This window comes from Mirounga leonina, unplaced genomic scaffold, assembly GCF_011800145.1.
Source record: "Mirounga leonina isolate KUSES-001 unplaced genomic scaffold, KU_Mleo_1.0 Mir_150, whole genome shotgun sequence".
NCBI classification, from domain to species: domain Eukaryota; kingdom Metazoa; phylum Chordata; class Mammalia; order Carnivora; family Phocidae; genus Mirounga; species Mirounga leonina.
This window is the reverse complement of record NW_023270374.1, coordinates 4,825,948-4,838,761: the sequence shown is the minus strand read 5'-3', so window position 1 is coordinate 4,838,761 and position 12,814 is coordinate 4,825,948. Positions and strand designations below refer to the sequence as shown.

At 41.1% G+C, this 12,814-nt stretch overlaps 1 non-coding gene across 1 annotated transcript; it reads left to right on the top strand.

Moving 5' to 3' along the window:
• Window positions 1-10,557: 10,557 nt before the first annotated feature.
• LOC118011621 lies at window positions 10,558-10,664 on the top strand. The gene has a single exon (XR_004679502.1). It is a non-coding gene; the product is annotated as a U6 spliceosomal RNA (small nuclear RNA).
• The last annotated feature ends 2,150 nt before the right edge of the window (window positions 10,665-12,814 follow it).

Sequence of the window (12,814 nt, the reverse complement as noted above, 5' to 3'; positions counted from 1 at the left end):
TAGGAATGCCACTGATTTCTGTGCATTGATTTTATATCCTGCCACTTTACTGAATTCCTGTATGAGTTCCAGCAGTTTTGGGGTGGAGTCTTTTGGGTTTTCCACATAAAGTGTCATATCATCCATAAACAGTGAGAGTTTGACTTCTTCTTTGCCGATTTGGATGCCTTTGATTTCTTTTTGTTGTCTGATTGCTGTGGCTAGGACTTCTAATACTGTGTTGAATAGCAGTGGTGATAGTGGACATCCCTGCCATGTTCCTGACCTTAGGGGGAAAGCTCTCAGTTTTCCCCCATTGAGAATGATATTCGCTGTAGGTTTTTCATAGATGACTTTTATGATATTGAGGTATGTAACCTCTATGCCTATACTCTGAAGAGTTTTGATCAAGAAAGGATGCTGTACTTTGTCAAATGCTTTTTCTGCATCTATTGAGAGGATCATATGATTCTTGTTCTTTCTTTTGTTAATGTCTTGTAGCATGTTGATTGATTTGTGGATGTTGAACCAACCTTGCAGCCCAGGGATAAATCCCACGATAAATGGTCGTGGTGAATAATCCTTTTAATGTACTGTTGGATCCTATTGGCTAGTATTTTGGTGAGAATTTTTGCATCCATGTTCATCACGGATATTGGTCTGTAGTTTTCCTTTTTGATGGGGTCTTTGTCTGGTTTTGGGATCAAGATAATGCTGGCCTCATAAAACGAGTTTGGAAGTTTTCCTTCCATTTCTATTTTTTGGAACAGTTTCAGAAGAATAGGTATTAATTCTTCTTGAAATGTTTGGTAGAATTCCCCTGGGAAGCCATCTGGCCCTGGGCTTTTGTTTTTTGGGAGATTTTTGATGACTGTTTCAATTTCCTTAGTGGTTATAGGTCTGTTCAGGTCTTCTATTTCTTCCTGGTTCAGTTTTGGTAGTTGATACATCTCTAGGAATGCATCCATTTCTTCCAGGTTATCTAATTTGCCTGCATAGAGTTGCTCATAATATGTTCTTATAATTGTTTGTATTTCTTTGGTGTTGGTTGTGATCTCTCCTCTTTCATTCATGATTTTGTTGATTTGGGTCATTTCTCTTTTCTTTTTGATAAGTCAGGCCAGGGGTTTATCAATCTTGTTAATTCTTTCAAAAAACCAGCTCCTAGTCTCGTTGATCTATTCTACTGTTCTTTTGGTTTCTATTTCATTGATTTCTGCTCTGATCTTTACCATTTCTCTTCTCCTGCTGGGTTTAGGCTTTATTTGCTGTTCATTCTCCAGCTCCTTTAGGTGTAGGGTTAGGTTGTGTACTTGAGACCTTTCCTGTTTCTTGAGAAAGGCTTGTATTGCTATATACTTTCCTCTTAGGACTGCCTTTGCTGCATCCCAAAGATTTTGAATAGTTGTGTTTTCATTTTCATTGGTTTCCATGAATTTTTTAAATTCTTCTTTAATTTCCTGGTTGACCCGTTCATTCTTTAGTAGGATGCTCTTTAGCCTCCATGTATTTGAGTTCTCTCCGACTTTCCTCTTGTGATTGAGTTCTAGTTTCAAAGCATTGTGGTCTGAAAATAGGCAAGGAATGATCCCAATCTTTTGGTACCAGTTGAGACCTGATTTATGACCTAGGATGTGATCGATTCTGGAGAATGTTCCATGGGCACTAGAGAATAATGTGTATTCCATTGCTTTGTGGTGGAATGTTCTGAATATGTCTGTGAAGTCCATTTGGTCCAGTGTGTCATTTAAAGTCTTTATTTCCTTGTTGATCTTTTGCTTAGATGATCTGTCCATTTCAGTGAGGGGGGTGTTAAAGTCCCCCACTATTATTGTATTGTTGTTGATGTGTTTCTTTGCTTTTGTTATTAATTGCCTTATATAATTGGCTGCTCCCATGTTAGGGGCATAGATATTTACAATTGTTAGATCTTCTGGTTGGATAGAGCCTTTAAGTAGGATATAGTGTCCTTCTTCCTCTCTTATTACAGTCTTTGGTTTAAAATCTAATTTGTCTGATAGAAGGATTGCCACCCCAGCTCTCTTTTGGTGTCCATTAGCATGGTAAATGGTTTTCCACGCCCTCACTTTCAATCTGGGGGTGTCTTTGGGTCTAAAATGAGTCTCTTGCAGACAGCATATCAATGGGTCTTGTTTTTTAATCCAATCTGATAGCCTGTGTCTTTTGATTGGGGCATTTAGCCCATTTACATTCAGGGTAACTATTGAAAGATAGGAATTTAGTGCCATTGTATTGCCTGTAAGGTGACTGTTACTGTATATTGTCTGTGTTCCTTTCTTGTCTATGTTGCTTTTAGGCTCTCTCTTTGCTTAGAGGACCCCTTTCAAGATTTCTTGTAGGGCTGGTTTTGTGTTTGCAAATTCCTTTAGTTTTTGTTTGTCCTGGAAGCTTTTTCTCTCTCCTTCAATTTTCAATGACAGCCTAACTGGATATAGTATTCTTGGCTGCATATTTTTCTCATTTAGTGCTCTGAATATATCCTGCCAGTCCTTCTGGCCTGCCAGGTCTCTGTGGATAGGTCTGTTGCCAATCTAATGTTTCTACCATTGTAGATTACATATCTCTTCTCCCGAGCTGCTTTCAGGATTTTCTCTTTGTTTCTGAGACTCATAAGTTTTACTCTTAGATGTCGGGGTGTTGACCTATTTTTATTGATTTTGAGAGGGGTTTTCTGTGCTTCCTGGATTTTGATACCTGTTTCCTTCCCCAAATTAGGGAAGTTCTCTGCTATAATTTGCTACAGTATACCTTCTGTCCCTCTCTCTCTTTCTTCTTCTTCTGGGATCCCAATTATTCTAATGTTGTTTCATCTTATGGTATCACTTATCTCTCGAATTCTGCCCTCGTGATCCAGTAGTTTTTTATCTTTCTTTTTCTCAGCTTCTTTATTTTCCATCATTTGGTCTTCTATCTCACTGATTCTCTCTTCTGCCTCATTTATCCTAGCAGTTAGCACCCCCATATTTGATTGCACCTCATTAATAGCCTTTTTGATTTTGACTGGTTAGATTTTAGTTCTTTTACTTCTCTGGAAAGGGTTTCTCTAATAACTTCCATGCTTTTTTCAAGCCCAGCTAGTATCTTTAAAGTGATGATTCTAAACTCTAGATCCAACATCGTACTAATGTCCATATTGAGTAGGTCCCTGACAGTCGGTACTACCTCTTGTTCTTTTTGTTGAGGTGATTTTTTCCATCTTGTCATTTTGTCCAGAGGAGAATAGATTAATGAGAGAACAAAATGCTAACAGGGTAACAACGTTCCCAGAAAATATACTCTAAACAAATCAGAAAAGATCTGAAGCAGTGGGAAAAGAAAGGGAAAGAGAGAAAAAAGAAAAAGAAAAAGATAAAGATAAAAACAAACAAAAACAGAACAAAACAAAACAAAAAAAACCCAGGATGTGATCAAATATGATCAGGCTGGTATATAGATCAGTGTCACACACTAGATTTTGGGTGTATTTTGGTCTGTCAGAAGAAAGTGCCTCCCAAAATTTTAATGAAAGAAAAACTTATATATGTACAACAATAAGGGTTGATATGATGAAGGGATGGAATATGACTGTAAAGATGGAAATTGTAAAAAGATTTATAAAAGGAATTGATAAGAAGTTGTTTGAAAAAAGAAAGAAGAGGATTTAAAAAAAAGAAAGAAAAAAAAGGGGGAGAATGTGATCAGGCAGTGGAGTAGAAAAAAACCATACATTAGAGATTTAGGTATATTTTGATCTGTTAAAAGAAACTATCTCAAAATTTTAAAGAGAGAACAACTTATATATATATGCCAAAAATATGGGTAACTACTATGAAGGGATAGAATATGACTCTAAAAATGAAAAATAAAAATGAAAATAATTTTTTTTAAAAGGGATTGATAAGATGTTGGTTGAAAAAGGGAAAAAGAAAAAGAAAAAAAAATAGAAAAAGGCAGTTTAAAAAAATTAACTTTGAAAGATTAAAGAATCATGGTAAAAAAGCTATGAATTCTATGTGCATTATTCCCCTAGCCCTGGAGTTCTGCCGTTCTCATTGATCGGTAAACTTGGTCTTGGCTGGCTGTTCTTGCTGATCTTCTGGGGGAGGGTCCTGTTGCCGTGGTTCCCAAAAGTCTTTGCCAGAGGCGGAATTGCCCCACCCTTGCCCCGCCAGGGCTAAGTAATCTTCTCAGGCTTGCTCTCGGGAGCTTTTGTTCCCTGCAAGCTTTCCGTACAGCTTTGGAGGAGGAGAGTGAAAATGGCGGCCTCCTAATCTCTGCCTCAGAGGAGCCGAGAACTCAGGCCCCGCCCCTCAGTGAGCCCCCAGAGAAAAGCAGTCAGTCACTCCCGTCTCCCCTGTCTCCGGCCGCACTCAGTGCTCACCCGGCCTGTGACTGCGCATTTCTATCTCTGGCACCCGACCCCGTGTGGAGTCTCCAAACCCAGCAGATCCCTGCGGTGCGCTCCCGCACCTCTCCTCCCAGGGGAAGAAGGGGAGTCTCCCCGGATCTGCCGCTTGTTGGGTCCCTGCTGGAGGAGCAGGGGCCCGACTGCGCCATGGATCATGGTTTATGGCAACCCTGAGCTGAGAGCCCACGCCTGGGCTCCATCTCTGCAGCCGGCTTCCTTGCTCCAATACCTGGGAGCTCTACCGCACTCAGGCACCCCTGGTCTTTCTGTGACCCCGAGGGTCCTGAGACCACACTGTCCCGCGAGGGTTCCACCCCCCGCTTAGCCACCAGGGTGATGTCCCTCAGTGGAGCAGACTTTTAAAAGTTCTGATTTTGTGCTCCGCGGCTCTATCACTTGCCAGAAGCGGCCACCGGAGGCCCCTCTCCCTCTGTCTATCCTCCCAAATATCACCTCGGATTCACTTCTCCACATGTCCTACCTTCCAGAAAGTGGTCGCTCTTCTGTTCAGAGAGTTGTTGCTCTTCTTTTCTTCGATCTCCTGTTGAGTTAGTAGGTGTTCAGTATGGTTTGATCCCTATCCAGCTGAATTCCTGAGAGGAGACGAAATCCAGGTCTCCTACTCCTCCGCCATCTTGCCCCACCCTCTAATTTACTTATTTTTTGATGGAAATCTTTTTAAAATAGATTTCACACTTACCTTCTCCTTGAGAGTGCAGTGATCCTCATGTAACCAGTTCCTGATGCTTTGGGGCATAGTCCTGACTACTGAGCCCTGAGCTGTGACATTTCAGTGCCCAATCTGAGAGAGACCTGAGTGTATGGGGACCCTTTCTTTACTTTGAATCTTTACCAATCCCTGTGATTTTGAATTCTTTTCTGATTTGAACATTTCTGCTGCTTCTCTGACTTTCAGCTGTCCTTTAAATATAAATATGTGTTGGATCCTGCTCTGTTTGGGGGACCTACTAGCTATCATTCCTACCTCATTTCCTTTGATGCTCCTTCCCAAAGTAGAGCCAGAGTAAAGGTGTGAGTGAACATAGTCCCTGGGAGGTGATCCCAGGATGCAGAGTGAGGGTGTGTGGAAGGAAGGAAGAAATGGAAGGCAGCCAGCAAAAGGGGTGTTAATGAGATTACCGTGTGGGTGACAGGAACATGCAATGGGGACCCTCTGAGACACAGCAGGGACATACCTCATTACTGTGTTGCTGAGGAGTGTGAAAATTGGAGTATTTATTTACCATCTCCCCGGATTGAGGATTGCTGGAGAAATTGAGGGGAGTCACCTCTTTAGCACTTCAGGTCTGCATCTTGGCTGCACCAGGCAAAGCCTTCAGGCAGAAAGACACAAGAACTGGCTAAGATGATAGAGCAGAGCTCCAAGAGTCAGCTACACTCTTACACAAGCCATGAGGACAGCAATACTACCCCATTTTACAGACTGGGGAAATGAGGCTCTGAGGTTAGACTATCTGTCCAGGGTCACACAGTTAGCCAATGATGGAGCTAGGATTCTCACCTGGATTGAACTGGCCCCAGAATCTCCCTCTTTGCTGTCACAAATGGCTGCCGTGCATCCAGGGGCCTCTGGGGACCCTTCTAAGCTGTCAGCTTATGAAAAATCAGCTGACCCAGATTATTAGGCCTGAGAAGGTATGACTCTGCCCTGTTTCCTGATGTATACTGGTGCCTAGAACAGTGCCTGGCATGTGACATGCACTCATGAATGAATGAATGAATGAGTGGCGCTAAACTCTGCAACGTCTTCAGGGGCCTAAGTGCAGGTATTGATGGGGCCCGGGAGCATTACAGTTCATTGCCTAGAAGTGTAGCTGCTTACTCCTAGGTGCATAGTTCCCATGTGTGTTCCCATTCATTCATTTATTCAACTATTTACTGAGTACCTATCATATACAAGGCACCATGCTAAATGCTAAATTTTCACTTGTGAGAAAAATATTCATAAGCCTGCCTCCATGGAGTTCACTGTTTAAAGAAGGGGACAGGCATTAATCAAAAGAATCATATAAATCATATCTGAAAAAGCCTCTTGTTTGCCTTTCAATTTACAGAAAAAATAAGGACAGTGGAACATATTAGACATGTACAGAGAACTGTCAGCAAAATCCAGACTCTATGAAACTCTATAGGACAAACGATCCACTTCAACAAATAAATTGCAATAAGAGAAATTAAAGAGGTGGAAAGGAACACCTACAAATTAGAAGAGACTTAAAAGACGTATCAACTAATCCCATAATGGGACTCCTATTTAGATGTTGATTCACAAAGAGATTATTTCTTTATTTGACAGAGAGAGAGAGCATGAGCAGAGGGAGGAGCAGAGGGAGAAGCAGACTCCCCGTCCAGCAGGGAGCCAGATGTGGGGCTCGATCCCAGGACCCTGGGATCATGATCTGAGTTGAAGGCTTAAGCAACTGAGCTACCCAGGCATCCCTAGATACTGATTCAAACAAACTCTAAAACTTATGTAAGACAGCTAAACATTTGGAACTGACTGGATCTTTGTTGTTGAATAATTATTGTTCTTATTTTCAATGTGATAGTATGGCAGTTTTGTTTAGAAAAAAGAGGCTTTATTGTTAACAAATACATACTGAAATCTTTACAGATGAAATGATAGGCTGTCTCGGATTGGCTTCAAAAGGGAAGAAGTGGACAGGAGCTGTGGATAAAATCATACTGCCCGTGAGTTGACAAAATGCTGAAACTGGTAATGATGGGAGTTTATGATACTGTGCTGTCTACTTTTGTATGTTTGCAATTTGTCACAATAAAAAGTTTATAGAAAAGATCACACAAATATTTTGTTACAAATGGAGACACATGTTATGAGGACCAAGAACGGGGGACCATGAGGAACTGGAACAGGTGAGCCTGATTAACAGGGAGCCCAAAGGAGGTTTCCCTGGCGGGAGAGGATGTTTGCTTTTCTGTATTGATTCTATTTCCTTAAAAATACTATGTTTGAAAAAACAAGAGTCAAGGGCCAGATGGCTTCCCAGGGGAATTCTACCAAACATTTAAAGAAGAAATAATACCTGTTCTTCTGAAGCTGTTTCAAAAAATAGAAACAGAAGGAAAACTTCCAAACACATTCTATGAGGCCAGCATTACCCTGATCCCAAAACCAGACAAAGACCCCATCAAAAAGGAGAATTACAGACCAATATCCCTGATGAACATGGATACCAAAATATTCAACAAGATCCTAATCAATAGGATCCAACAGTACATTAAAAGGATTATCCATCACGACCAGGTGGGATTTATTCCTGGGATGCAAGGGTGGTTCAACATTCGCATATCAATCAATGTAATAGAGCACATTAATAAAAGAAAAGACAAGAACCATATGATCCTCTCAATTGATGCAGAAAAAGCATTTGACAAAATACAGCATCCTTTCCTGATTAAAACTCTTCAGAGCATAGGGATAGAGGGAACATTCCTCAATCTCATAAAATACATCTATGAAAAGCCCACAGCCAATATCATTCTCAATCGGGAAAAGCTGAGAACATGTCCCTTAAGATTAGGAACATGACAGGGATGACCACACTCGCCACTACTGTTCAACATAGTACTAGAAATCCTAGCATCAGCAGTCAGACAACAAAAAGAAATAAAAGGTATTCAAATCGGCAAAGAAGTCAACTCTCTCTCTTCACAGATGACATGATACTTCATGTGGAAAACCCAAAAGACTCCACCCCTAAATCACTAGAACTCATACAGCAATTCAGTAATGTGGCAGGATACAAAATGCACAGAAATCAGTTGCTTTTCTATATACTAACAATGTAACTGAAGAAAGAGAAATTAGGGAATCAATTCCATTTACAATAGCACCAAAACCCATAAGATAACTCGGAATAAATCTAACCAAAGAGATAAAGAATCTATACTCTAGAAACAACAGAACACTTACGAAAGAAATTGAAGAAGACACAAAAAGATGGAAAAACATTCCATACTCATGGATTGGAAGAAAAAACATTGTTAAAATGGCTATGCTGGGGCGCCTGGGTGGCTTAGTCATTCAGCACCTGCCTTCGGCTCAGGTCATGATCCCAGAGTCCTGGGATAAAGCCCCACATCAGACTCCCTGCTCTGTGGGAAGCCTGCTTCTCCTTCTCCCCCTGCTTGTGTTCCCTCTCTCGCTGTGTCTCTCTGTCAAATAAATAAATAAAATCTTTAAAATAAATAAATAAATAATAAAGTGGCTATGCTTCCCAGAGAAATCTACACTTTCAACGTCATCCCTACTTAAAATACCATTGGCATTTTTCAAAGAGCTGGAACAAACAATCCTAAAACTTGTATGGAGCCAGAAAAGACCCCAAATGGCCAAGGGAATGTTGAAAAAAAAAAAAACAAAACAAAACTGGGGGCATGATGTTGACTGACTTCATGCTATATTACAAAGCTGTGATCACCAAGACAGCATGGTATTAGCACAAAAACAGACACATAGGTCAATGGAACAGAATAGAGTTTCCAGAAATGAACCCTCAACTCTATGGTCAAATAATCTTCAACAAATCAGGAAAAAATATCCAATGGAAAAAAGACAGTCTCTTCAATAAATGGTGCTGGGAAAATTGGACAGCTACATACAGAAGAATGAAACTCGACCATTCTCTTACACCATGCACAAAGATAATCTCAAAATGGATGAAAGACTTCAATGTAAGACAGTAATCCATCAAAATCCCAGAGGAGAACATAGGCAGTAAGCTCTTCAACATCAGCCACAGCAACTTCTTTCATGACACGTCTCCAAAGGCAAGGGAAACAAAAGCAAAAATGAACTTTTGGGACTTCATCAAGATAAAAAGCTTCTGCACAGCAAAGGAAACAGTCAACAAAACTAAAAGGCAACCCATGGAATGTGAGAAGATATTTACAAATGACATTACAGATAAAGGGCTGGTATCCAAGATCTATAAAGAACTTCTCAGATAACACCCAAAAACAAATAATCAAGTCAAAAAATGGGCAGAAGACATGAAAGACACTTCTCCAAAGAAGACATACAAATGGCTAACAGACACATGAAAAAATGTTCAACATCATTAGCCATCAGGGAAATTCAAATCAAAACCACATTGAGATACCACCTTACACCAGTTAGAATGGCAAAAATTAACAAGGCAGGAAACAACAAATGCTCGAGAGGTTGTGGAGAAAGGGGAACTCTCTTACACTGTTGGTGGGAATGCAAGCTATTACAACCACTTTGGAAAACAGTATGGAGGTTCCTCAAAAAGTTAAAAATAGAGCTACCCTATGACCCAGCAATTGCACTACTGGGTATTTACACCAAAGATACAGAGGTAGTGAAAAGAAGGAGCACATGCACTCAAATATTCATAGCAGCAATGTCCACAATAGCCAAACTGTGGAAGGAGCTGAGATGTCCTTCAACAGACGAATGGATAAAAAAGATGTGGTCCATATATACAATGGAATATTACTCAGCCATCAGAAAGGATGAGTACCCACCATTTGCATCAACATGGATAGAACTGGAGGGGATTATGCTAAGTGAAATAAGTCAAGCAGAGAAAGACAAGTATCATATGGTCTCACTCATATGTGGAACATAAGGAACAGCATGGAGGACATTAGGGGAAGGAAGGGAAAACTGAAGGGGGGGAAATCAGAGGGGGATATGAATCATGAGAGACTATGGGCCCTGGGAAACAAGCTGAGGGTTTCAGATGGGCGGGGAGTGGGGGTTGGGGTAGCCGGGTGATGGGTATTAAGGAGGGCAAGCATTGTAATGAGCACTGGGTGTTATATGCAAATAATGAATCATTGAACACTACATCAAAAACTAATGATGTACTGTATGATGACTAACAACATAATAAAAAATACTGTGTTTGGAAATATATTATGAAAGCCATTTTCCTTTTCTTTCTTTCTTTCCTTTTTTTGGTAGAGAAACTCTTCAAAGTATATAATACTAAGCAGATATATTTTTCTTCTTACCTCTATATTTGTTAAAGTGCTTGTTTTCTTTCCTAACTTGAAATTTGTTGGTTTGAGTGAGAAACAGAAGTAGTTCCAAGGACATCATTATCTTAATAAAACCTCAGTGTCTGAATACCCATCCCACCATTAAACAACTACTGAGAGTGCTCGCTTCAGCAGCACACATACTAAAATTGGAATGACACAGAGAAAACTAGCATAGTCCTTGTGTAAGGATGACATGCAAATTTGGGAAGCATCCCATATTTTGTGCCTATGTGAGAAGATGGATGTTGGCTGCACCTCTTGTGGTAACCATTACAAATATGTGTAAATCAAACCATCATGCTGTACGCCTTCAACTTACACAGTGAAACTGGAAAAAAGAGCAATTACTGAGATACCCTGTGGAAAGAGGGCTAAGGGATTTTGGGTTTTTTTTAAGATTGTATTTATTTATGAGAGAGAGAGAGAGGGAGGAGCAGAGGGAGAAGGACAAGCAGACTCTGTACTGAGTGAGGAGCCCAACATGGGGCTCGATTCCAGGACCCAGAGATCATGACCTGAGCCAAAACCAAGAGTCAATGCTTAACTGACTGAGCCACCCAGGTGTCCCAAGAGGGCTAAGGGCATTTTAAATTAAGGCCATACATTCTTCGAAGCTCCTCCCATCTAGAGATGTAGACCATGTCCCCTCCCCTGGTGTCTGGGCCAGCTTGTGACTGCTTCAACCCAAAGAATGCAGTGAGAATGTCAAGGTATGACCTCTGAGGCCAGAGAAGACTGGGAAGCTTCACCTGTTTCTCTTGGGACATTCACTGTGGGAGCCTTAGTTGACATATAAGGAGTCTGATCAACCCGAGGATGCTGTGCTAGGAGGAAGCCCTGGCTGTGTGGGTGCTCTTATTGGCAGTCCCAACTGATGTTCCAGCCTAGCTAGCATCAACTACCAAACCTGTGAGTAAAGATGTTTCTAAATGACTCCAGCCCCCAACTGGTAAGTCACCCTCAGCCATTAAGTCTTCATAGCTTCATTCCCCTCATATTGTGGAGGGGAGACAAACCATAGCCACTATGCCTTATTTGAGCAAAATAAATTTGTTATTTTGTGCCACTAAGTTTGGGGATTATTTGTTATACAGTGGTAGCAACTGGAACAGAGGGCTGGCCGGAGGATTGGTAAGCAGCTATTCTTAGAAAGCATTTAATAAGAGACTTTGGTGCTCACAACATCTGTGGAAGAGCTGGAGATAAAGAAGTTAGAGACAACTGCTGAACCACACCACTGCAGCAGCAGATCATGATACTGTGTTTGCTCTTGCCCTCACAAGTGCCACCAGCACAGTCCCCCTCACAACACATCACTGCAAACATGGAGGTCACAGCTGCCCACCAGCCACCATCTCTGCAGAAAGGTGGCTTCCACATCCCTTCCACCATCCAAATTTTGCATGAATAAATATAAGAATCTAGAAGAATCTAGAACCCTGGCTGCAAGGGAGCCTGGAAAGGCTAGGGAGTCTAGTGTTTCAGATTTCCTGCTTCCACAGTATAGTGGGAGGTGGGACATAGAATTAATGTAAGTCAAAAACCTTAGCCCGGGGGAGTTCTTTTTCCTCTTGGAGATGGAAGGAGAACCAAGATGAATTCAGGTTTTCCATTTTGATATTTACAATTGTAAACTATTTGTTCTAAATGCCCTTTATCAAATTTTTCATTTTACAGAAGAGGCAGGACAAGGCAAGGCATGGAGCATAAATGATCTGCATTATGAAAACACATAAGCAGAACCAGGACCATGTGAAATGGTGGATGCTAGAAAGGAGACCTGGGTCCCCCGCTGAGAGGAGGAGGCAGCATTGGAAAGGGGCAGAGCAGGCCTGGTCTCCATCTCCACCATCACACCTGGGAGGTCAGCCACCTTACTGTATAGGCAATCCCAGGGTCTGGGGAATAGTAGTCCACCTTAAGGAGTGGATAGAACTAGAGATAACCAGCACTTGGTATTTCCTTACATCTTGGTTGTCATGCCTTCTCTCCAAATCTCAATTCCCTTACCAATAAAATGAGGGATAGTAGCTTATACACTCTTATTATATTATAGGAAATCGTATGTGAAACTACATAACAGATCACCCTCTGTCCTTTCTGATAGGTGCCCTTTCCTGAGGCAGTAAATGGTTGAGATTTCAAAATCTAGGTTGCAAATGAGATGTCTGACATAGAGTTTCTCTTGTAATCTTATGTATTTCTCTGCTTTTTGAACACAAATAGTAGCATTGCAATGTCTTTTCTCTTTTCAATCCTGCCCATGCTTTTTCCTCCAGAAATACCAACATGAGTTTGCAGAATCTCTCCTTTGAAGAAAGTATCATGGAGCTGGATACACATAAGTGAATCAGTAACTTTCAATTTGCCTCT